Source organism: Mus caroli, unplaced genomic scaffold (assembly GCF_978045245.1).
Source record: "Mus caroli unplaced genomic scaffold, Mus_caroli_1 scaffold_9, whole genome shotgun sequence".
In the NCBI taxonomy this organism is placed as follows: Eukaryota; Metazoa; Chordata; class Mammalia; order Rodentia; family Muridae; genus Mus; species Mus caroli.
Genome location: NW_028227264.1, coordinates 20,665,488 through 20,688,453, shown reverse-complemented (window position 1 = coordinate 20,688,453; position 22,966 = coordinate 20,665,488). Strand labels below are relative to the sequence as shown.

General features: G+C 40.3%; 1 protein-coding gene across 7 annotated transcripts in view; it reads left to right on the top strand.

Moving 5' to 3' along the window:
- The first annotated feature begins 1,989 nt into the window (after positions 1-1,989).
- The window catches only part of Eya4 (EYA transcriptional coactivator and phosphatase 4), a 256,421-nt gene continuing 235,444 nt past the window's right edge, over positions 1,990-22,966 (top strand). For 3 of the 7 annotated variants that reach the window (XM_021173760.2, XM_029482164.2, XM_085842684.1), the window contains exon 1: positions 1,992-2,356. The gene's annotated coding sequence lies outside the window, so the exon portion shown is untranslated. Of the gene's footprint in view, positions 2,357-22,966 lie in introns of all 7 variants that reach the window. The other 4 variants (XM_085842686.1, XM_021173761.2, XM_085842685.1 and 1 more) reach the window with 3 other exon arrangements.

Sequence of the window (22,966 nt, the reverse complement as noted above, 5' to 3'; positions counted from 1 at the left end):
GCCATATTCATGGAGGAGTCTGACACCAACATATTAACTGTTATAGTCTCTTATTTGAGCCACTGGCATGCATGCTGTATGGAAAAGAATGGCTGCTTTTTTTTTTTTTTTTTTTTTTTTTTTTTTTTTTTGACAACCACAGCTACTGAAAGCATCCCAGAGGCTAAAAATATAGATTGGGATGTATACAGACTCATTCGAATCTCAGCTTTGTCACGTGGACAAAAACATCCAACCAACCAACAATACAGCACTTTGAACTATGAACTGGAGACAACAAAATAATTGAGATTTTCTCGTTGCTGATGTCCCTTGAGTGTATACTAACCGGTGCTCCTCTCCAACCCAGGAATGCACTCTGGGTAATGCTCCCAAGGCCTGCAACCCACCACCAGAAACCCTTCCACTCAGAGAACCAGAAAGGGGGAAGTTAGGCCTGGCCTGGCTCAAGCTCCCTGAAACTGATCTGTGGGAGAAACAGCCAATGAGCAAGCAGAGGGAAGAGACTGCCTTTATCAGCATAAATGTAAAGCCCCAGCATCTTTTCCATTTCCTCTTAATCATTGTAGACAATGCCCCGCTCATTAAAAACAAATATTCAGTATGGATTTTCCTGTTAAACTAGAGTTCAGGGCTCCTGTTAGTAACATAAAACCAAGCTCAAGTGAAGGATGAAAAAAGTCCAGAACATAATTTAGTTGATAAAAATATTAAAACTAGATTTTCTTCGAAGGGGAGTGGTTTTTTCTTTTTCTTTTTTTTTTTTTTTTCATCCCTAAGGCCATATCTAAGGCAGTGTTGTTGCTAGAGATGACTTGATTTTCTTTGGGGAAAATTATTTTGATTTCTTTGGGCCTTGGTTATCTTTTATACAGCTTTAATAACTATTAGGAAACTAATTAAACAAACACGCGTGAACCACAAGTGACCAGTACAGCAATTGACAATAAATTCAAAATGAGTTAATACACATTATCAAAGTAGCAGGACAGATGTTACTGAGGAAGACAACGGGTTTTAGGAAAAGATGGTGTTATGTGGGAGTAATATTTGGGGATTGTCTTTGCTTTGGTCCAAGAGTGTGATATTTATATTTGTCTGTGAAATATGAAATCCTATGTAGGTACAAAAGACATCAACAGAAGGCATAGGCTCAAAATGCCATTTCAGCAGTGTGCCCTGAGCAGTTCTGACTGGCCTTTGGAAGTCAAGTCACTGCAGTCTGACCTTTGGGCGCCTGGGAGGGGTGCCTATAGCTGCACCCGGCCTGGAAGGGGCCCAGGCACTTCCCAGTGCTGCCTGTCTGCACACTGCTAACTCCTTCATCGCTTCCATCTCCAGGAAAAAGCTCTTTCCTAAGTCCGGAGCAAGCTTTGGGCTGGTGTCAGTTGGTGTTTAACTTTGTTGCAAGTGGACTAGAGTCCCTTCTGCCTCCTCTCTTGGGGTAAGTGGCAAGGAGTCCGACTGAGGGCCTGTAGCTCGCACAGGGTAGTTAGGGGACCGCCGCCCAGAAGCAGGTGGGGGACCGAGGAGCGTGGTGGCGGGCTGGTCCCTTCAGTCTAAAGGCCTCGGTGGCCAGCGCCAGGCGGGGTGGGGGCGGGGTGAGGCGGCGCAGAGGGCGCGGAGATTACCGCGGCGCCACCAGAGACGCGCAGAGCCGGGGAGCCCCGGAGGTCCCCCCACGCGAGACCTCAAAAAAGAAAAAAAAGCCGATGATAACAGGCAGTTTCGAGAGATCGAATAAAAAGAGAGGGCTTCTGCGCCCGCCAAGATCTCCTGCTCTTCCGGCGGCCTGCCGCGAGGCCCCCAGCGGCCACCCTAGCCCCAGGACGCAGGCGGCGACGTCCCCCCCCCCCCCGACCCCCCCCCCCCCCACATCCCGCCTCCTGCCTCTAGGCTCCAGCTCCGCGCGCTAGGGAGAGGCTGCCCGCGGCGCGGCGCACGCTCCGGCGGCTCCCGGCTTGCGCGCAAACCTTTCCCCGGGTCGGCGCCCTAGAGGGGGGATTGAGCAGCGGGGACCTGCGGAGGGACGCCCGGCCACCCGGCGCGCGCGCGCTTTCTCTTTTCTTCTGCTCTCTAACGCCGCTCGGCTGCTCGGACTTTGGTTCGGCTCCTTTCGTCCTCCCGCCCCCCCTCGCAGCCGGCTCCCCCACCCCGCCCTGTTTCTCCCCCACTTGTGTAAGCTATTTGTTGGGGGTGGCCGAAAGGGATGTCCTGTTTTTACCAGAGACACAGCGCGAAGGGAAAACTTAGACACTGGAAGGAAAGCGAGTAAATACGTAGATCGAACCCGCAGATCACTGGCTGGGACAGACAATTGAACTTCGGGAGTCCAAGGCGGTCCGGGCCGCCAGAGGTGAGTGTCCTCTCTTCATCCGACCTGGTTTTTGAAGTCCAATGGAGGGGAGAGGTGTGACCAGATTTGGATGATTCCCCCAAACTGTCCCCTAGAAAGTGCTAGCTAGACACTTTGTAGTGCGTGAATGGGGATCTGGGGATGGAGGTCGCGCGCAGGGAGAGTGTGTGAGCCTTGGAGTTCTTCCCGTTGATCCAACAGCAGTGCCCCATGCCCAGGGTCCCTAGGACCTCAGTGTTACGCTCGCCCAGGAAGACCCTCAACGACCTGGTCCCCAGTAACCGCTCTTGTCTAGCGCTGGGCGCAGAGGGCACAGGACCTGAGTGAGTCTCGCCTCATCCCCGGGTGCGGATCCTACCTGCCTGCACCCTGTTCCCTGTCGCCCAGGAAGCTTGCACCAGACTCTTCCCACTCCCACCCGGTGACATTTAATACGTTGTGATGACCTGCTACGTGGAGTAAGGGTGCTGTCTCACTCAGTGTCCCTTGGAGAGCCGTGGGCGCCTGGGTTTGCGTGAGGCCGGGAGCGCGTGTACCCAGAGGCCGAGCCCTGGTCTCCAGGTACCGGTCGCAGTCTAAACAGGGGGGACCTCACTTTAATGGCTTTTACGTGGCGTGGACGAGTGTCTCTTGCAGTGTGCCAGGGTCTGTGAAATTAGAGGCGCCTTGTCAAAGGAGTTGCGTTCATTGGCTCCAGGAGCGGATGCTGAGGAGCAATTCTAACTTCTCCCAAGCCGAGGACCAGGCAGGGGCGAGCAGGTTTCTCTCAAGAGCTCACTGGATCTGGGGTGGCCTCGGCACTCTAAAAGCTTGTAAAGCCTGGTCATCTGTGACTGGGAGACAGACTGTGTGAACCCATTTCGTTTTGCAAGCCACAGCAACCCCAAACTTTTCATTTTATTTTTCTATTAGCACTAAATTCTTTTCCTTTTTTCTTTGTATTCGAGATTCGCAATCTCTCTGAAAGAGACAGCGAGGTTTTGACTGAGCCTGGTGGCAGAGAGGTGGCAAAACTAAGGGAGTGCAGTTTGATTTTTGCCACCGTCCCCTTGTTTGGGATGTTAGCGCCTTAGCTCACATCTTTCAAGTTCCTGGGAGACTAACGGGGTTTGCGGTTTGGGTGGGATCGGCGTGGCCTTCTTTTCTCCCGGACAGCGCAGGGATCGTTCAGGGAGCCTCCTGAACTCGAGGGCCCCCCGTGGAAGGCGCTCATCCCCGCGCGGGGACAACCTAGGTGGCGGCTCACCAAGCGCGTGGCTTGTGTTTTGGTTTCTGCGCAGCTCCACGTGGGGCACCTCCGTGTGCGTGTGTGTTGTGTACTTGATCTGTGAGAAGGTAACTGGAGTCTCGTGTTCAAACCCAGTGGGCCCTTGGCCATTAATTTGCTTTCCTGGCTGTCATTACAGACACTTCCAAAATCTGATACCTAAAGAGATCCAACAGGTTGGGTTTCACATTAAGAGCCCACACTTAACAGTTTTCTTTCTCCCTCACCCCCTTTGGCTCTGCACTCTGGGATCAACGTAATTGTTGGAGCGAAATACATCTTCTTGAATATGGTATTTTGTTGCTCTTCTCTTAGCGGCCGCCTTTTTGCACCTTCGAGCGTTTGTCAGTTTCAGCGAGGCTCCTGGGGGACGTAGGTGGGAGTCTTTAGGAGTGTTTAGCAACCCGGACTCCCATCAACAACTTCTGAAGTTTCATTTACCCATGGGTGACTGACAGCGCTGAGAGTGGACTGTGCCTTTTTTGTTTGCTGAGTGCTTCTCTTTTATTTTAACTTATTTTTTTAGGTTTTAAGGACAAAACTTGTATTTGATACAATTTCCCAATAAAGTTTGATATTTAAGTAGAAACGGTACCTACTTTTTATTTTACTTTTTAAAAAAAAAACATATATTTTTGTCAGACTTATACCTGAGAAACAAAATTTAGCAGAGGCTGAAGGGAAAGAATTCTAAGACAAAATAATTTGATATGCTTTATGGTGCGTTTTAAGACATTTGCATTCAAAGACATTTGTACTTAAAAAATATATTATCCCAAGAAAATTTTAAAAAGCAATAGCAACGTAAGACAGACTGTTTTGTGTGGAAGGACTGCCAGCGTGAGTTGCAATAACATCCAACATAGATAAAAACTGTAAAAATAATTACTTCCACCTTATTAAAGACTGTAAGTAATTCAAAGGTAAACATTTTTGTAGTGTCCGCACATAAATGTTAAAAACAAACCAACATCAAAATCTTCGATATTAACAGCTGAACTGGCTTGAAATCTCATATTCTAATGAGTAATTCCTTGTCCTTCCTAGTAAGGGTATGTCTGAAAAGAACCTGGTTTTCAAAAGCCTGCTGCTCCCTGCCTTAGTGAAATAGATGAACGTGAACACAGCACACTGCCTTTCTGTCTTAAGACCACCTCATCCAAGGGAATTTCACAGTTATAAGTGGAAGGGGTATTCAGTTCTTCCCCTTTTATTTATGTTTATTTCATTGAATATTACAAATTTCTCCTTTCCAAAACAAAACTGTGTATCTGTGTTAATAAGTAGCATACCGTTGGCTAACACATTCCAGTAAAAAGCTTCAAAATACTGCAACTTGTGTAAAAAATAAATTTATTTAAGAACAGTTTTGTTCTCATTAAGAAACACAAACATGGACATTTAGGCATTTTCTAGAAGCTGGAAGAAAAAAAAATGTCTTTGTAGAGAAGTTTATTTTTGAAGATTTGCAGATTTCTCTGGGTTAAAAAAAAGCATATTCTCCATCTCTTAATTTTCTTTTATTCATCTGGTGATTTGTGGTGTAAATAAATTTTACACACCCATAGGAAATACAGTGTCCAGTTTCATGTTTTTCGTCACTGATGCAAGCTCTGTGTGGCTGATGCCATATCTAAAAATACATTTATGTGGCTTTATTAAATGTGATGAACCCAAGTAAAATTGAGTAGAAACTTTGAAAGGGTAAGATACTAGAAACCCCCATGGCTGTTGATAGAGAAGCTAGCGCTCTGGAAAACATGCACGTTCTAACTTTTAGATAACAAACTTAAGTTTTGTTAGCTTCCATGCAGCAGCAGCTCACAGGTTTCATGCAGAATTCAAGAAGAAAGATAATCCCTTTTGAGATTCAGTAAAGTGCTAAGTAATTTAAAAATGTGAGCATTTATGATGTTTTTACATTATCTCCTGTATTTTTTTTCCTATTGGGTAAACTTAAGAATACTCAGCGTTCAGTAAGAACAGGCCCCTGTTACAGGGGGCTTATTCACCATAGTTCTGTACTGCAGCTGCTGATCATATTTCACGGAGCTGTTAAAGCACTTAAAACCTAAAATTAGGTACTGTCTGGTTGTAAATATTTCAGATCACTCATTTGAGAAACAAACAGAAAAGTCTGTTATCAAAAGTATGGAATCCTGTCATGGAGGAGCTGGGCAAACCTTTACGAAACACCTTGTTATCATCTTAGTGGGAATATAACCCTGACAGTTTCTTTTTCGGATGGATATTATCCTTCCATACTCTCAACTCTTACACTGTGTGTCTCAGTAGAATATCTTAAACTAATTGTATTCAGAAGTACAGTCGGGGGATTTTATTACACTGGTTACCGGGTGAAAGAAATCAACACCACCCAGAATGGGGTGGCAGTGCTGAGTACCTGCTCCTCTCATGGAATTTTCCTGGTGAACTTAGAAAGGACATGCTCTCTCAGGCATTTGTCCTCCTCCGGATGGGTTAGGTGCAAAGGGTGTCTTTAACTGTTACCATGTTTAATGCTACATTTCACAGCTTGATGTGTCTGAGTGAGAGGAACTGAATATTCATTAAATTGTGCATGGAGCCAAGCCTGGCGTCACTTAGCCTGAACTTGAGTGGAAGAAAATAAACAAGAGCCCCATATTCAAAAGTGTCACAAGCCACTTTGCTGGCTTTAAGAGGTCTGAAGACTTTGTAAACACTACTGTCACTTAATAGTGCTGTGATACACACAGTGCATCAGGGTGTGCTCTAGTCACTTTCCTCTGAACTTCCTGGGTACTTTTCTTGCTCTACCCATGTGTTTGCTGTAAAAGGATCCAAAAAAGATTTTTTTTGAATGCACCACTATCCTTAGAGATGAAACTGATAACAAACAAACAAAAACAAAACAAAACACAGCAAAAACCAAAACAAAACAAAACAAAAACCCAGAAACCCTTTTGGGTCATCAAGCCCACATTTATAGGGACGTTTAAGACAGTTTCAAAGAGTCACTTCTAAGTCTCCCAGAACCTTTTCTGTCATTGAAAGGTGCTAATTGATCTTAGCTCTGACCTAATAGTCTAGTTTGATATTTGAAACTTATCAGTATTGGTTTAGCCCTTTTTTCATCCTTTCATGGTCGATAAAGAAAGACACCCTGTGAAAATATCAGAAATGCTTTCCTAGATCAAGCATTTTAATAAGGCGATCATAATTTAAAACAGTTTAAAACATGCAGTAAGCTATTTTAATAATATTTTAATAATCCTTTGGACCATGTAAGGAAGAACCACCTTCTCCTATTAGTAACTCAGGACATTACCTAATCAGTAGTTGTTAGGTTGTAAGGCAACGTCTACAATCACATTTGAGTATTTTCAAGCCAAAATCTTAACACGCCAATATCAAATCATGAAAATTTATATATGAGATTATACTTTCTTAAGTATCTTTGTATCTTAAAGTAGGCTTTTAAATAAAGGACGTCTTCTCAGTATGGTTGCCAGGTAACTCTTTCTTCAAGTCAACGTCCTATGGGCGCTGCATGACCTTTTTGACAGGCTAGCGAACAGCGATTTAGGATCTAGTTCCTGCAAAGCACTGCTGTGCAAAGTTTATGGGGTTAGCGAATCTTAATCCTTTCAGTTATGCTGTGAACAAATGCAGCAGAGGCTTTCATTCATCCCATTTTATTGGTGAAAATGTTGAGATCCGGTTTTATGGCAGCAGAGTGGAGCCAAGGTCTTAACTTCTCAGTCCCACCCATCTCCTCAAGCATCATGGTAGGCTGTTGGTCCCATCAGTTCAGCATGGGAATTCTGCCTGAAGGGTCATGATGGTGTTCATCATTTGTTACCCAAGAGAAGCTAGGTGTTAGAAAAGAAACGTAATTGTTCAGTGCATTTGCAATTCCGTAGATAATATTGTTTAAGACAGGCCACAAAGTGCGCTGAAGTGAAACAAATTTAAATGACCATGTATTATATTTTTATTTGGGGTGTGTGTGGGCACGTGCATGTCTAGGTCAGAAAACAACTTGTGGGAAATAGTCATCTCTCCACCAGGCAGGTTCCAGTATGGAACGTGCATCTTCAGCCTTGATAGTAAGCCTTTACTCACTGAGTAATTTCACCAGGCCCTTAAGCACCTACGTAAGGAAACAGAAGTAACAGTCAGCAGGTGCGTTGTCCAAATGAGAAAGTTGCTAATAAACACTGATCCTGTGAGAACACTTTGTGATATTCTGCAAGCAGAAAGAGTTCTTGACCATTTTCATGGAATATTGAATTTATGACTGAAATTTTCTGTTACCTTTCAGGTTTCAGCCTTTAGTTTGACGCTACCAGTTTTGTTTGTTTTGATTTGTTGTTGTTTCAAGCTTGAAAGCTGATTAAGAATCAATCTACACCTTTATGTTAAGCCAACTCGCAAGGAACAAATTGCCTAACACTGTGAGCAATGGGCTTCCAGAGGAAGCTTTCAGTTATAAGTGGCCTGGTCTTATTTCAGGAATACTTCAAATTTATGTGGTTCTTATGCTTTTCATGTATAAGTTTTCTTTCTAGGTGAACATTTTTTCCTATGACTACCTGTTTTAAATCTTTAATGTATTTTTGAAGGAAGTCAGTGGCTCCACTGTTAGGTGTTTGTCTATTTAGCTATGAGCCTCTTTTATTCAAATGAGAATTCAAATGAGTTCCTGTCAGCCAGAGAGTTGTCAGGGTTCTGTGTGCATACCCTAACAATCACCCACCACACCTCTGTTACTATCAGTGCCCTTATAATTCTTTACAAGAATCTTTGGGCGTATAAAAAAAATCACTTCAAAAACGACAAGCCTTTTAATGACAATCCAGACGGAGTGCCTGCTCTAGTATCTATATGGTGTATCATCATTCAGAATCGGTGGTGTGAGCCTCTAGTCACCACTACTGTAGAGGCTGAGGCAAGAGGATCACATGAACTAAGGTTCAGCCTCATGAATTGGAAATTGGCCTGGATCACATCGGGAGATTCCATTTCACAGCAAATGAGCAAGCAAACAAGCTGTCGAGTACTACACAATATCCATTGTAGTACTTCAGCAATGGGTCTGTCCGTTGACTATACTAGAATATTCTATTCACCTATCTCTAACTTCGTTTCAACTGAGGACATAAGACAAACAAACAAACAAACAAACAACAACAACAACAAAACACCAGTGCAAATGTTCTTTTCCATGTGTAGTTTCCTGTCTTGCTGAGGTAGGACATGAACCGAGGTACCTCTGTGTGGGCTCTCTTGGCCCGACTCTTCTCTAAAAGCTCTAGGAAGAAATACCATCACTGGCTACATTGATTTTCATGTGAATTATTGCTACTGTTAATGTTCTTCTTTCCCCTTTTCTTTATAAAACAACAGAAGCATTTCTCCCAAAAGACACCAATTAAATCATAAAAACTTACATTCATATGGTATTAAGTTTAATTCTGCTCACAAAAGCAACAGCATTAAGGTTGAAATTCTATCTTTAATCAACTAGGTGTACCTCTTACTGAGGAGGAATATTTGATATTTCTAATCCACACAAGGTCATATATACAACTCACAGAATTCAGTGTAATTCCCAAAGCAGTGATCTGTTCATTACGTTTCACCTCTGCCTTTGAATTCCCTAATGTTCCAAGATTTGAAAAAACCCAAGTGTTATGATAAAGAGGTTGGGTATTTCTAATATAATGAATGATTCCAGTGTGCTGAAAAGCAGGGATGGTGTGGAGAGTCTGCAGATCTCTCCTCTAGCCAATCCTTTCCCCCAAGCTCTTGTACGTGAATGCAAATATCTATTCATACATGGGTATTAATCAGGAAATTTTAGACAAATCTAATCACAGTGTGGGCAAGTCACATTCAAATTTCCTCCTGCCAGTCTGCTTGTAAGCCCAACCCATTTCTAGTAGGTAACTAGGAATGCACATCTTGAACTGGGGAGATATCTCAGGAGAGGACCTGAGTTCAGATCATCTCCAGGATCCACGTAACCAAACGCAGTGGGAATGGTGGTGTGCTCCTGCCATCTCAGGAGTTGGCGTAATCTCACCAGTGTTACCCCAAGCACTGAGACATGTGGGTTCACAGACAGGTGGATCCCTAGAGACTGCCTAGCCAGCCAGCCTAGACTATTTGGCAAGCTCCTGGACAGTGAGAGACCATGACTCAAAAGGAAGGTAAATAGTACCTGAGGAATGCCTTTTGTTTGGCTTCCATATACATGCATGGACACGTACCTGGACATGCTGGAACATGCACATACATGTACAATAAAAACTTCAGTAAATTAATTGAAAGTTGTTTTTTTTTTTACATGAGAATTAGGGGTTAAGATGATAGTAGTGTTTCATTTTGATTGAACCAAAAGGATTTTGATTTATCCATATTTTATACCAGTAGCCGTTGTCTTTAATTATTGAAGTCTTTCTTCATAGATGACGAGAAAATGCTTTGGCACCGGAAGATGCTTACTTAATGATTTTAATTATTAGTACTACTAAAGACATGCAAATTCTAGCATGAGATGAAGAGGTTTTAGCTCCTCTACTCAATATAGTTTTAAAGATGTTGGGGCATTTGATGTCTTATATATATATATATATATATATATATATATATATATACATATTTTCACAGCTTCCTCTGAAAATGTTTAGCACAGGGAATTAGTCGCTGTAAAAGCAGCTCAACAGGCTAAAACCTCAGTCATTCTGTTAGTCTCTGATGGACTCTTGTTCTCTATAGACATGGTCAAAGTCTTCATTGTCACAATAAGAATAATTGTGACATCTTAGTGCTTCTCTTGAAGGACTGTTCTGGATTATGCATCATCTTATTCCCCAAATATTCATATTGGTTTACAATTATTACTAATTCCTGCCTATACTTAAATTTCTGTAGAAAGTTCTATGTCCTACATACAAGGCAGATTCCAGAGTCCCCAACAGGAACTGCTCTGTCCTTCACTCTCAGAACCTTGACCAGATTGCCATTTCCCTCTCTCAGTGAGCACACCTGAGCCATCTCCTTTCCAACCACAGGGAAAGATTCACTCCTGACACACACTTTTACCATTTCACTTTGTCCCTTTCGCATATGGTCTTACTATCACACTATTTTCTCTGCCTCTACAACTTCCATTTCTACTTCTTTTCCAGGATTTGAAATGCAAAGCACTAACTCCCTCCTTAAAGCCCAAATGGGATATTTCTTTTTCTTTCCTCCCAAAGCACACAGTTTCCACCTTGGGCAAAGCCCTTAGCACATTAACTGGACAAACATTGCTGTCTAAATCCTACTTGAGATGAGAACTGGCTGGAGGGCTCGGCGGTGTTTGTCATCTCTCTATCTCCAGCATACCATGCACTGTTTGACAAATAAGTCTGTGCGCCAAACCTTCCTTTGGGTGAGTGACTAAAGAATCCGTGTCTGTGAGCAATGGCCCAAGAGTAGACATCCTTCCCTGCTGTAACACTGGCAGCAGTGGAGAAACAGAACAGAACCAAAATCACGACCATCTTGTGGTTGGGGAACTTCAGTACAACTTCAGGGATTTAAGATACTGACCCAGTAGGACTAAAGCCCTGAGTTAGCACATGTGAATATGTGTACATGTGTATGTGCATGCATGCATGTGTGTGTGAGGAGATTGTCTACTCTATGTGTAATCATGTGGGTTTTTTTGTTTGTTTGTTTTTTTAACCAAAGTGTTGGTAACTCAATGCTTTAGTAAGAGAAAGATTCTGAAAATCTCTGGAGATGTGAGTGCTTCATAGAACGTGAAATGGGAGAGACCCAGTTCCTAAGCAGAAAGGGAACTAGGGCTATGGCTGCCTGGGTTCAAACCCCTGCTCTTACAAAAAAACAAAGACAAAACAAAATGAAACAACAACAACAACAACAAACCAACCAAACAAACAAACCAAAAAAAAAAAAAAAAACCCCACCAGAAAACCTTGTTCACAGTTGTGATTTTGCCCATTTTCTTCTGTATAATAGAAATACTACATGAACTTTCTTTTTACATTTTTTTAATGAGTGTTCCATAGTTACACATGTAAGGATCCCATATATACATATGGATGATGTCTTCTGTCAGCAGTGTGATTTTTGTTATACCATTCAATAGAATACCTTCAGTGGATCCAGGAAATTATAGTTGAAAGAGGTTTTTTTTTATTATTATTTTAACCTTGAATTGTGAAACATAGACTGTCCCTAATTATAAAACTTGGGTATTCCTGTGTCATCTTGGTAAATCTGAGGCTGTATTTAGAGCTCCATATACAAACATTGTACATTCTCAAAATTCAGCCTTGACTACTTATAGTATCTTTTTTATCAAATATATACATTACAGTGAATTAGTTATATTCGGGCTTGAGTTAGTGTGTTTCCTCAACTAAGCTAAGCAGTTATAAACACACTCTCCAGCGATACTGTTACTTTATGGATAGCACTTGTGTCCCCACTTACTTTTTGAAAGTCTGGAGGTAATGATTTTAAGTAAAGACACAAATTTTCAATAATGTACTGACATGATGAATTCCATGTAAAATTAAGAAAAACTTTAGGTATTGAGATGATTCTTACCTCACCATCAAGAGTTGGAAATTATTAACACCTCTACTTCTAGAACTGACCATTCAGTCATTGGCTTGAGATATAATGGAAAGCAAGAAGTGTAAGTGGGGAGCTAAATGGCTGACTGTCAAGGTGCAGTAGGGATCTGGTGCATCTGTATACACATGGTCCAGTGGATGATGTAGTCCCTGACTCCCTCCCTTTCACATGTTTAGATCTCAGTTTCCCTGTCTCTGATCTTCAGAATCTGGGGCTGGAGCATTTGTTCAGGGAGTGTTATTTTGGGCATAGCATAATGTTCAGCATCATTCTGATTTACTTAGTAGATTCCAGGAGACCCTGTCTCCCTCATAATAGCAGTCTCTAGATGCTATTGGGTAGACTTGGGTAGAAAAAAAGAAATTACTCGCAGATGAGAGCACACAGCCCACGCAGCTCTTCATATCTCTTGATATGGTGAAAAGATGCCAGGGCTCTACTTAAGAGGATTGTTCTACTCCCAGTCAAGTGTGGAGAATCCTAATTCCTTCCTCCTGAGTTAAACACAAAGGCAAACAATTCTCATTGGTCTGTGTTGATAGATGAATTTCACACAGAGAGGATTTACAGATAAGCTTAGGCTGGTTGACCATCTTCAGTGCTGTTTTCCTTTTCCTTATTTGTGTGGGAGAGGTAGACTTCCTGGGAGGATATTCAGGGAGTAAATATTTATTTGAACTACCTCTGCTAATTCTTCTTGTCACTATTATTCTTCAGACATACCTTTTATTCAGTTTTTGATAATGACAATACCTAATTGCCTGTCCCTTTCGATGAAGAAAAGTATTCAGTTGAAAAAAATTTACTTTCTTTACTATATATTGTCATAAGTGATGTTTTATCCGGACACTACTGTCTGGAATCTAAGTACTTGATGAATTGGACCATTCATTTATTTGTAATGAGAAACTCAAATGGAGGTGGCATGCAGCGCAAACAGCACATGATTTCAAAGGCAGAATGCTTGCACAAGACTCTGGGTTTCATACTAATGGAAGACAGACAGAGACAGACAGGAAAAGGCATGCAAAGAGAGACACAGAAAGGGGCGAGAGGGAGGGAGAGACCCTGAGGAGAAAACTACTGGGGTTACTAATATCTGTGCCACTACAATGAACAGAAAAATTACCTCTTAGCTTTCAGTTTGTACAAGTTTGGAAATTCAAATTTAGTAACAATTAAAAAGCCCTGAAGACAGTAATATCTAAGAATATTACATGGGGGGGGGAAACCCTGTTTATTGATGTGACATTAGACCCAAGCTTTTACTGTCTAATTCCGTTGGGCTTGTGTTTAACATACAGTTTCATTCAGGCTGCTGTGCATTTGCTAGAAGCTGGGTTATAGTCCTGGCATCGCCTCTGAACTGTTCAGATGGAGAGGAATGTTCTAGGAATCACTTGAAAATCAAAACCTAGAACCTGTAATGTCAAACACAATGTGAGGGGGATGATTAGGTCTGCAGCTCTGCGCTGAGTGTAAACATTTCTAACTGTAAAATTTTACTGTTATAAACACAAGACCACATTCATATTCTTATAAGCAGATGATTTTTTTTTTTACCTTACAATTTAGAGACTGAAAAAATTCCTGAAATTCATCACTATGTCTTGTCTAGGAGGATTTACGTTTATTGTATTGGTCCTATGAATCATGTCACATGGACAGTACCGCACTGGCCTAGAGATTTCACGATGTTCACTAATTGATATGTATGCAAAAGTCTCATGAAGAAACTTGAACTTGACTACACGTAGAGAAAGGAGAAGGGGGTAGGAGGAAAAGAAAAAGAGAGAGGAGGGGAAGGAGAGTGAGAGAGGGAGACAGAGACAGAGAGAGACAGAGAGAGAAAGAGCATGACATACACTCCACGGCTTATAATGTAATTTTTGAGTATAGTTATACTGAAGAATGTAACTGCAAATTGAGTTCACCTCGTGTGACCAAAGCATCTTTGTAAGAGAACCAGGATTCTGCAGATGTCCATACCTGTCTGTCGGTAGGGAGGTGAAGTAAATGCTAAAAAACCAATGAAAATGGAATGGGGCCATCCTGGAGGTGTTGGGTTGGGAGTGATTTAAGTTAGGGGCTTAAATGATAGGGCTCAGTCCTTGAGGGGAGTTCTGCATTACACATTGACAGGAAACCCAAAGAAGATGCAGCAAGCCTCATGACCATCCAGGCACTTTATGCCAGAAATTGAACAGGAAACCTGGTAGCCACTTAGGCACTGGAGAACAGCCAAAAACCCAGAGGTTCTGTTTTTCTAAATGAGCACTTCCCTGGTTAATAAATCAGAGAATGCCCCCAGAGTATTTAAGTCCTGCATCTACATTCTCAGGTTGGTTATGCCCACTGTAGGACTGAACATGGTGGGACTTACTGATTTTTATAATTTTTTTATACTTTTGGCATATAATACAAGCAGTCACTTCCTTTTCTTTCCCTGAAATATTTTTTTTCTTACTCTCCTGCCCTTTACTACCCAAACTTCTTTAGCCAACCTACTTTTTCTTTTTTGCTTCCTATCTGAACAAAACAATATCTCATCTGTCCAGGCTTAGCTCAAATACTACCCCCTCTGGGAAGCCTTTCTTAATGCTTGGGAAGAATTAATTCTTTTCCATGTAATATCATTATTCTACTTGGACTATTAATATGAGGGCACATTATGCTGGACTAAACTGCATTTGAATTTGTCTGCTAGAGAAATTCTGAGCTCAATGACATGAGGCCATAGTTTTGTACCTCTTTACCCACAACAGTGGACATATTCATAATAATTGAGTAGCTGGACTAGTGCATGCATGCCTTCTAAGAACATATGCTAAGTTAGAAATCCACAAGGAATGAATCCTATTTATGGTTTAGAAAATTAATTTTCTGCTTATATTTATGGAAACTATTTATTGCATATTATCTATTTTAAATTATTCAAAGTTTGTTTTGTACTAAAATGAGGATGTTTTTCTAGTAGAGATAAGAAGTACCCAGCATGAGAGGTTTCTGGTTGGGGACCGTGATGCTCATAGTCCTAGTTTACTCTAGAATCAAATGCTGACCTCTTCAGTTGCTTTCTGATGAAATAAACTTTACGCTATTTTAAAGAACAAAACACTTAACCTGTGGAATTAAGGTTTTGCTCTGAGAGGAAGCATGTGTTTCAATCAGTGTTTCAGACCTGCAGCCCAGAGCTCACTGGTGTATGAGAGGAACATGGAGACTTGGGAATCAGGTCTTTGGTCAGTTACAGTTGAGGAAGGAGCTAGTTTTGTTCAAGTTTTCAGTGGTTTGTTTTTAGGCATTTTCCACACAGAGATGAGCAAGACCCTTCAAAACCACAAACTTGCTTATGTAGGGGAAAAACCCTCCCCATATCCAAAAAATAACATTAAATTAAGACTATTGTTTCCAACAGCCTCAAAAATTGTGGTTTGATTTTCTTGTCTGAATCATCTTGGTTGAAGCACACACTTGCACTGCATCACAATGACGCATAGATGCTCGCTGCATCCGGCAGAAGAATGGGCAGAGCTCAATTCTTCCATTTTTCTTAAGATGCTTCAGTCAGTGACAGTAAGGAAGTTGGTCCAAATGAGGCTAGAGTAAATAAATATATAGCATGATGCCTTAGATGGCCTGCATCATGCTTTGCTTGTGTCTGACATGGAGTTACAGACTGGAGTCAGAATAAGTGTATGCATGTCCAGACTCGACAACTCATGAGCCACAGTAGTAGTAGCAATAAGTAGTGACAGGAGCTGCCTCATAGGACTAAGGGAAGGGATGACTGGGGTCACACAAGGCAGCCCCTGGATATGGTAACTGGACCAGGTTCATTTTTTTAATTGATTACTTTGAATAAACTAATGAGCATATTTAATATCATACCCTCACTCCCTACCTCCAACCCCCAGCAGGTAATCAAACCACAACCCATAAGACTAAAGCAAGTTCCTTCACTGTAATAAAATATTAATTATAATTGATGGAACATTTAAACAAAGACCTGGAAAGGGTTGGTTATCTGTGAGAAATATATCTAGAAGGGAACAAGGAATAGAGTCCTACTGTCTTAGTCAGTGTTCTATTGCTGTGAAGAGACATTGCACTGCAACAACTGTTATAAAGGAAAACATTTGCCTGGGCATCACTTACTCTTTCACAAGGTTACTTCATCATCATGATGGGATAGAGCATGGCAGCACCCAGGTAGACATAGTGCTGGAGAAGTAGCTGAGAGCTCTATATCAAGAGCTTCTTTCAGCAGGAAGAGAGAGCCCCTGGGCCTGGTGGTCAACATTCAAATCTCCGAGTCTATGGGAACCATTCACATTCAAACTAGCATACCTACAATGCTCATGTTATTATTCTTAGCTGGTGAGATGGATGTGTCTATCAAACGAAATTCAGCAGCTGTCTCCCTTGTGTATTTTCTGAATGTGTATGTGCATTCTTTTGGTGTGTGTGTGTGTGTGTGTGCACATAGAGGGAACTAAGGTCAACCTTGTGCATCATTCCTCTGTAGCTGTCTTCTCTAGTTTTTTTGAGGCAGGGTCTCTTACTGGGACATGTTGTGAGCTTGTCTCTGTCTCCCAGAGCTGAGATTGTAAGTGTGTGTTACCAAAATGCCTGTCTTTTTTTTTTTTTTTCGAGACAAAGTTTCTCTGCATAGCCCTGGCTGTCCTGGAACTCACTTTGTAGACCAGGCTGGCCTTGAACTCAGAAATCCGCCTGTCTCTGCCTCCCAAGTGCTGGGATTAAAGGCGTGCGCCACCACCGCCCGGCTATGCCTGTCTTTTTATGTAGATGCCATCAAACTAATACTCTGATTTGTGTATTTTAGTGGAGGTGTGGATTATATATAATATGTAATATAATAGATAATAGATAATACATAGGTAATAGAAAATAGATTATATAATATATAATTAATATATAATATGTAATATGCAATATATAATATACAGTATACAGTATATAACATATAGCACATAGTACATAGTATATAGTTAATATAATCTATAATAATGTATACTGTATTATACTTTATTAAAATGTTAAAAATGAGGATATATTAATAAAAAGTGAATTTTACACTCTGTCTATTTTTCAGTCAACATAAGTTATTCCTTGGTTGCTTCATTTTTTACACTTGCTTTGATAAAATATATAATGAAAAACTAAATGAAGATAGAGCTTGTTTACACTTTTATTGTCATGGGTGCTCACTGAGTCTCTTACAACTTGCTTTTGCTATACTGAATCTTGAACATGCCCCATTACCACACGGACCCTACATCACTACATATAGTTTTGAATATTTCTATTTATCATGTACACAGATTTCAGAGTTTAACTGCCCTTCTTTCATATGTAGCTAGATTTATGTCCAGGTTTTGTTATTAAAAAGAATATCAGTTTTATTTTTTTTTCTGTGCTAGGATTAAACGCAGGACCTTGCAGTGCTCCACACGCACTCCATGTGCTCCATCCCAGCTCTGTAGTGATGGTTACGCACCTCTTTGTACACTTGGTGAATTCTTTTATAGTTAAAAAGGGAAGTATGGGATTAGTAGATGAAGGTGTATGTACATTTTGCATGAAGGTCAACAAGATGCTTTGGAGAAAAGTTATGATGCCCTGAATTCCCCATGATGAACAAGAAGACCCAACTGCAGAAAATTTTAGCACTGTAAATGTTTATATTTTGCTTAACAAGAAGGTTTATGAAAGTGAATTCTTCAAGGAAGTAAATTATTTTCAGTGAGTATAATAATTGGAAAAAGATTAGGACAAACAAACTTATTGACCACACACATATTTTGGTAGATATAATTGCTAATATAAGAATTATTTCTCTTTAATTACATAAATTCCCATAGTTGATATTTACAGTTCTTAAACTAATTGGTAAGAAAATATGTATCAGTGTATGTCATACTATAGTTTTTATTTAACACTGTATTTCTCATGATGTTTAGGATTGTCTCTAACTGATATGGATGAAGAAAACTTAGGAGGAGTTATATGTTATTGTTCTATGTAGAGCCTGCTGTGTATCACATGCATGCCAAAGGCAATATATATATATATATATATATATATATATATATATATATAATTTTATGTTTTAACTTATAAATATGTAGTAATGTGACATGGCCTCATAACATATTCTATTATATATGTTAATAATATTAGTTTATATGAAACCATCAACCACTTTAATTTGATTAATTTGTAAATCTGAAAATACAATCCTATCCATATTAAAATTAAACTAATGAATCTAAATATGAAAAACTACTATTTACTCTTGCTTATCAGAATCCAATCAATATACAAAGTTAAAAATGACATATGTTAATGCATTCTTTGTGGCCACACTCTTATATTAGACTCTTTATGTGCAGATAATTCATTTTCCACAGCTCTGATTATGATTATAGTTGACTTTCAATGGTTATCTGGTGCCTTTAAAGATCCATCCAACTCAAAATAGCTAACATATTCTTCCAGCATTGGAAAAATATGGCTATCAATTTTTGTTTTTTTTTTTCTGCAGAATTTCCTGTTATTCTAAGGGATTCACTAGGACTTATGCACATAAAAGTGAAAGTTATATTACTGTAGGGAGAACGTTGTGAGCCCTTGAGAAGAAATGTTCTTGCTGTCTTAAGTACTGTATGTATATAGAATGGCTAACATTTTCCTCCCAAGAAATTTCATGTATGCAGTTAAAACACTCTTAAATTGATTAAGGATTTGTTATATATTTCCAGAAGCACTCAGGAGGACTTTTACGGTTATAAGAGGAGAGTGCATTAGCATGCCAGAAACCAGTGAATACGCTGGAGGCCCTCAAAACTCTGCCCGACATTCTTGACTGTACCATATAAACATGCTGGGCAGCCTGAAAAAACAAAACAATTCTCTTTGCTCCGAGGTAGGAGCAGCCTGTGAAGATAACACTTTCAGTCACTTGAATATTAATTTGATACTTTCTCTGTCAGAAGTAATTTTTATTACTTAGCAAATGGAATGAAAGGGCAGTAAATATGACTGGTATTTGTTTCTCAAGTAAAGTATTATCTTACATTGATCCAAGCTGTTACCTTTATACTTCTTGGAAAGCATATTGTAACAACTATTACAGTATTTTCCTATTAATCAGAGAAGCTAAAAAGCATTTTATAAATGTTGAATCAAAACTCTCCCCACCATGAGAGGATTAAATTTCAAGCAATATACTCCTTTTATAGGGTGAGAAACTGAAGTACGGAGAAATTACAAGATTTTCCTAAAGCCTTACATTGACTCATAGCAAACAGAAATCTTGATTCTGTTTGCTTGATTCAGTCTGAAACTCCTTAAAATGATCCATTTCCTGGCTTTGAGAAGTTTCCCCTTATTTAGTAATCTATCAATCTATTCATTCATATAGACATTTAAAGAGAATCACTGTTTTTGTAAGATACAGCTTTTGGTTCCAAACTCCATCATAGTATTTAAACTTTATATATCTTGTGGATTGTTTTTGAAAAGGATTGTTCAAGTGTGGGACATAGCAATGGCCGTAGGCACCCCCGAGCCCCTCTCTGTTGCAAATATAGACTGTTCAAGCACTTGAGCTACAGTTAAACAGAAGCATCCATGGGTAGGTGTGCAGGAGGAATGTAACAGAGAGTGCCAGCATGCATGCAGAGCATGGAAGGTCTGGTTTCCCCTTTTCTAAGACCAGGTGCCTTTTCAGGGTTAATTTAACCAACAGCAGCATAATTACCTCAATTCTCTAGCTTGCTGAGTTACTCTTGTAAGTTAGAATATACAAATGTGCTTGATTATGATGTCATTAAGTACATTTGCCATCACAGCTTGCTTTTGTTTCTTCTCTGTCCTCCTTCATTACTTCTCCCGTTTTTTTCTTCATGGTCTCCTCACTCTCTCCAGGTAATCTTAAATCTTAAATCTTTCTCCAGATAATCATCTCCCTTATACTTTTTGTCTCCTCTCTCTATCTCTCTGTCTCATTCTCTGTGCACACCCATGTACATATATTTTACATATAAAAAGGAAAATGTGATTTTGGCTTTTCTGATTGTTTGTTCTCACAATTAGAAAGGTTTTACTCAGTGTGATCTTTTTTGTTACCATGGTAACCTATATTCTCCCCTTTGTTCACACAAGTTGGAAGCTCTTGTTAAAGCAAGTGCTGTTTCTATGGCTCTTCACGTCTGTTTCTCATGGTGACTGCCATCAAGGAACTCAAATAACGTTCCTGAAAGACAGTATGGGGCACCTCTTGGCACAGCACCCTCTAATAGATGCCCGAGGAAGTACAGATGTCACCATCACCCCTGCAAGGAGGTAGGGGGAGGCATTTCCTGTTTGTTTTCTTGTTGTATTAGTGGCTCCTGCTTAAGGCCCCCACAGCTCTTGCCTTCGAAAACTCTCCTTTCAGGAGCATGTTGGCCACTATCTGTGTCTCTGGATAGCCAGTCCATAGATTGTGTAAAACCAACCCAGGCTTAGACAGTGTGAGGCAAAACAAACCTTCCTTTAGTTTAGACATGAATACCTTTTTTCCTTTATGTTTTCTAAGAAATAATTTAATTTTAAGTGAACTAACTAATAACTAACTAACCAATCAACTGACCAACTAACAAAAACTTAGAGCCTCTCCCACAGAAGCCTTCTTACTGCTTTGAAAATTTATTGTTAGTTCAACCAATTGGCATCCATTCACATACTTACGTGCTAACGTGATACTTGGGCATACATTTCTGTTGACCTGTATTAGTACAATGTCAGCTTATAATTGCATGATCTAAAAATAATGATGTACTATGGCCTAGTTCATATCTAGGTTTTATTTAATGCAGTTCCTAGGCCATTATGCTTTTGTGGTTGACTGCATTCGCCATCATTTCTGTTGGGAGCCAAATATTAAAAGAAATTCATTAATGATGTGGTCTGCTTAGCTAGGGGTATGGAAGGGAAACATTGATTTAGGGGACGGCACGGGGGAGAGGGTGCTTTTAATATCTTGCAGCCTGCCAAGCATGTGAAGGCAAGATTTGGTTTACGATTTGTGACTCTGGTGAACAAACCAGGGTGAAAGCTCTGACTTGTGTGCTTTACACTAAAACATAAAGAAGCACTGAAATGCAGGAAAAAAAAGAGAGGAGGAGACGGCTTTGTTCCCTGAAGTTGTTCCATGCACTGTATCTACAGAACCATATGCTTATCCTGTAAGTGAGTGCTGCTTATTTCTATTTTACTTTTAATCCCAAGACAGAGAGATAGGGTTGAAACAATTCCATTACAATCCTGACAGTACCCTCTTGCTTAGTCAGGGTTACTATTGCTGTGATAAAACACCGTGACCAAAAGCAACTTTGGGGAGAGAAGGTTTGTTCGGCTTACATTTCCATATCATTTTCACCATGGAAGGAAGTCAAGACAGAAACTCAAACAGGGCAAGAGCCTGGAGGCAGGAGCTGGTGGATGCAGAGGCCATGGAGGAGTGCTGTTGTCTGGCTTCCTACCCATGGCTTGCTCAGCCTGCTTTCTTATACATCCCAGGACCATCAGACCAGGAATGGCACCACCCACATCAATCACTAATTAATCATAGTCCTAATATGCTTTATTGAGCTTCCTGTACAGTTTAAATTTTTAGTGCACTACTACTTTACTGCTGCATAGGGTATTTCTGGTAATGATTTGTTTCCTCATATAGTTTATGATTTTTAACAAATTTCTTCTAAAATCCTTTCTGTTTTGTGGACGAATTTTGCTCTTGTTTCTCTAGCTTGAGATCTTAGAGCGCTATCTAGGTCAGTATTGATTTTTTTTCCTAGCATGAGGTCTTCATGCCATGAAGCAAGACTTTAGGATTTACATTTGTGTAAGGCTGAGCTTTTGATTGATCTCATGTAATCATTTTCTTTTATCCTCTCCCCGAAGGCTCTGTTATAGGATCAGCTTCTGCCAGGCTGAGTCTGAGGGTGCGTCGAGTTTTCTAGCCTCTTTTCAATTAAAATAGCAACATTTTCACACACTTGCTTCACAGCTTCTCTCTAGTCTTAGCTACTTTCTCATCCCCATCAGTGAAGATGATGAGTTAACAAGATGCAAATATAAACACAGCGAGTCCTCTCGGTTCTTCAGTGTGAACAGTTCCTTATGATTCGTGGAACTCTTGACCATCATATCTGACTTTTCACAATGTTCAAGGGCGTCCTCCATCCTATCGATTTCTCTCTCCTGTCTTCTTCATATCCAGTCTACTTTCAGCTAAGACATCATTCTGGGTTCTCGTGGCTTCCCACCTGCAACATCACAAATCAAAAACTAATGATAAGTAATGCCTTTTTTCCTCTCATTCTATTTTCATATCGTTCACAATTACAACATTAAAGAAATCCATCACATCTTGAATTTAAAGAAAATGTCACAGTTAAAAATAGTGAGCATTAATGACTTTCCCAGGTTATTGTTCAATTTTACAAATTTATTTACGTTTAGAGAATTGTGGGGATTGATGACTGTTGACCACTATCTAGCTATATTTGTGTAAGGCTGGTACAGTGCCTGGAAATAACTGGTTATAAACTTTTTAGTTTGACAGAATGAGATTCATTGCATTTTATGTGAGAAGGTGCATAGACATTGCTCTACCATAAAGAAGGGTA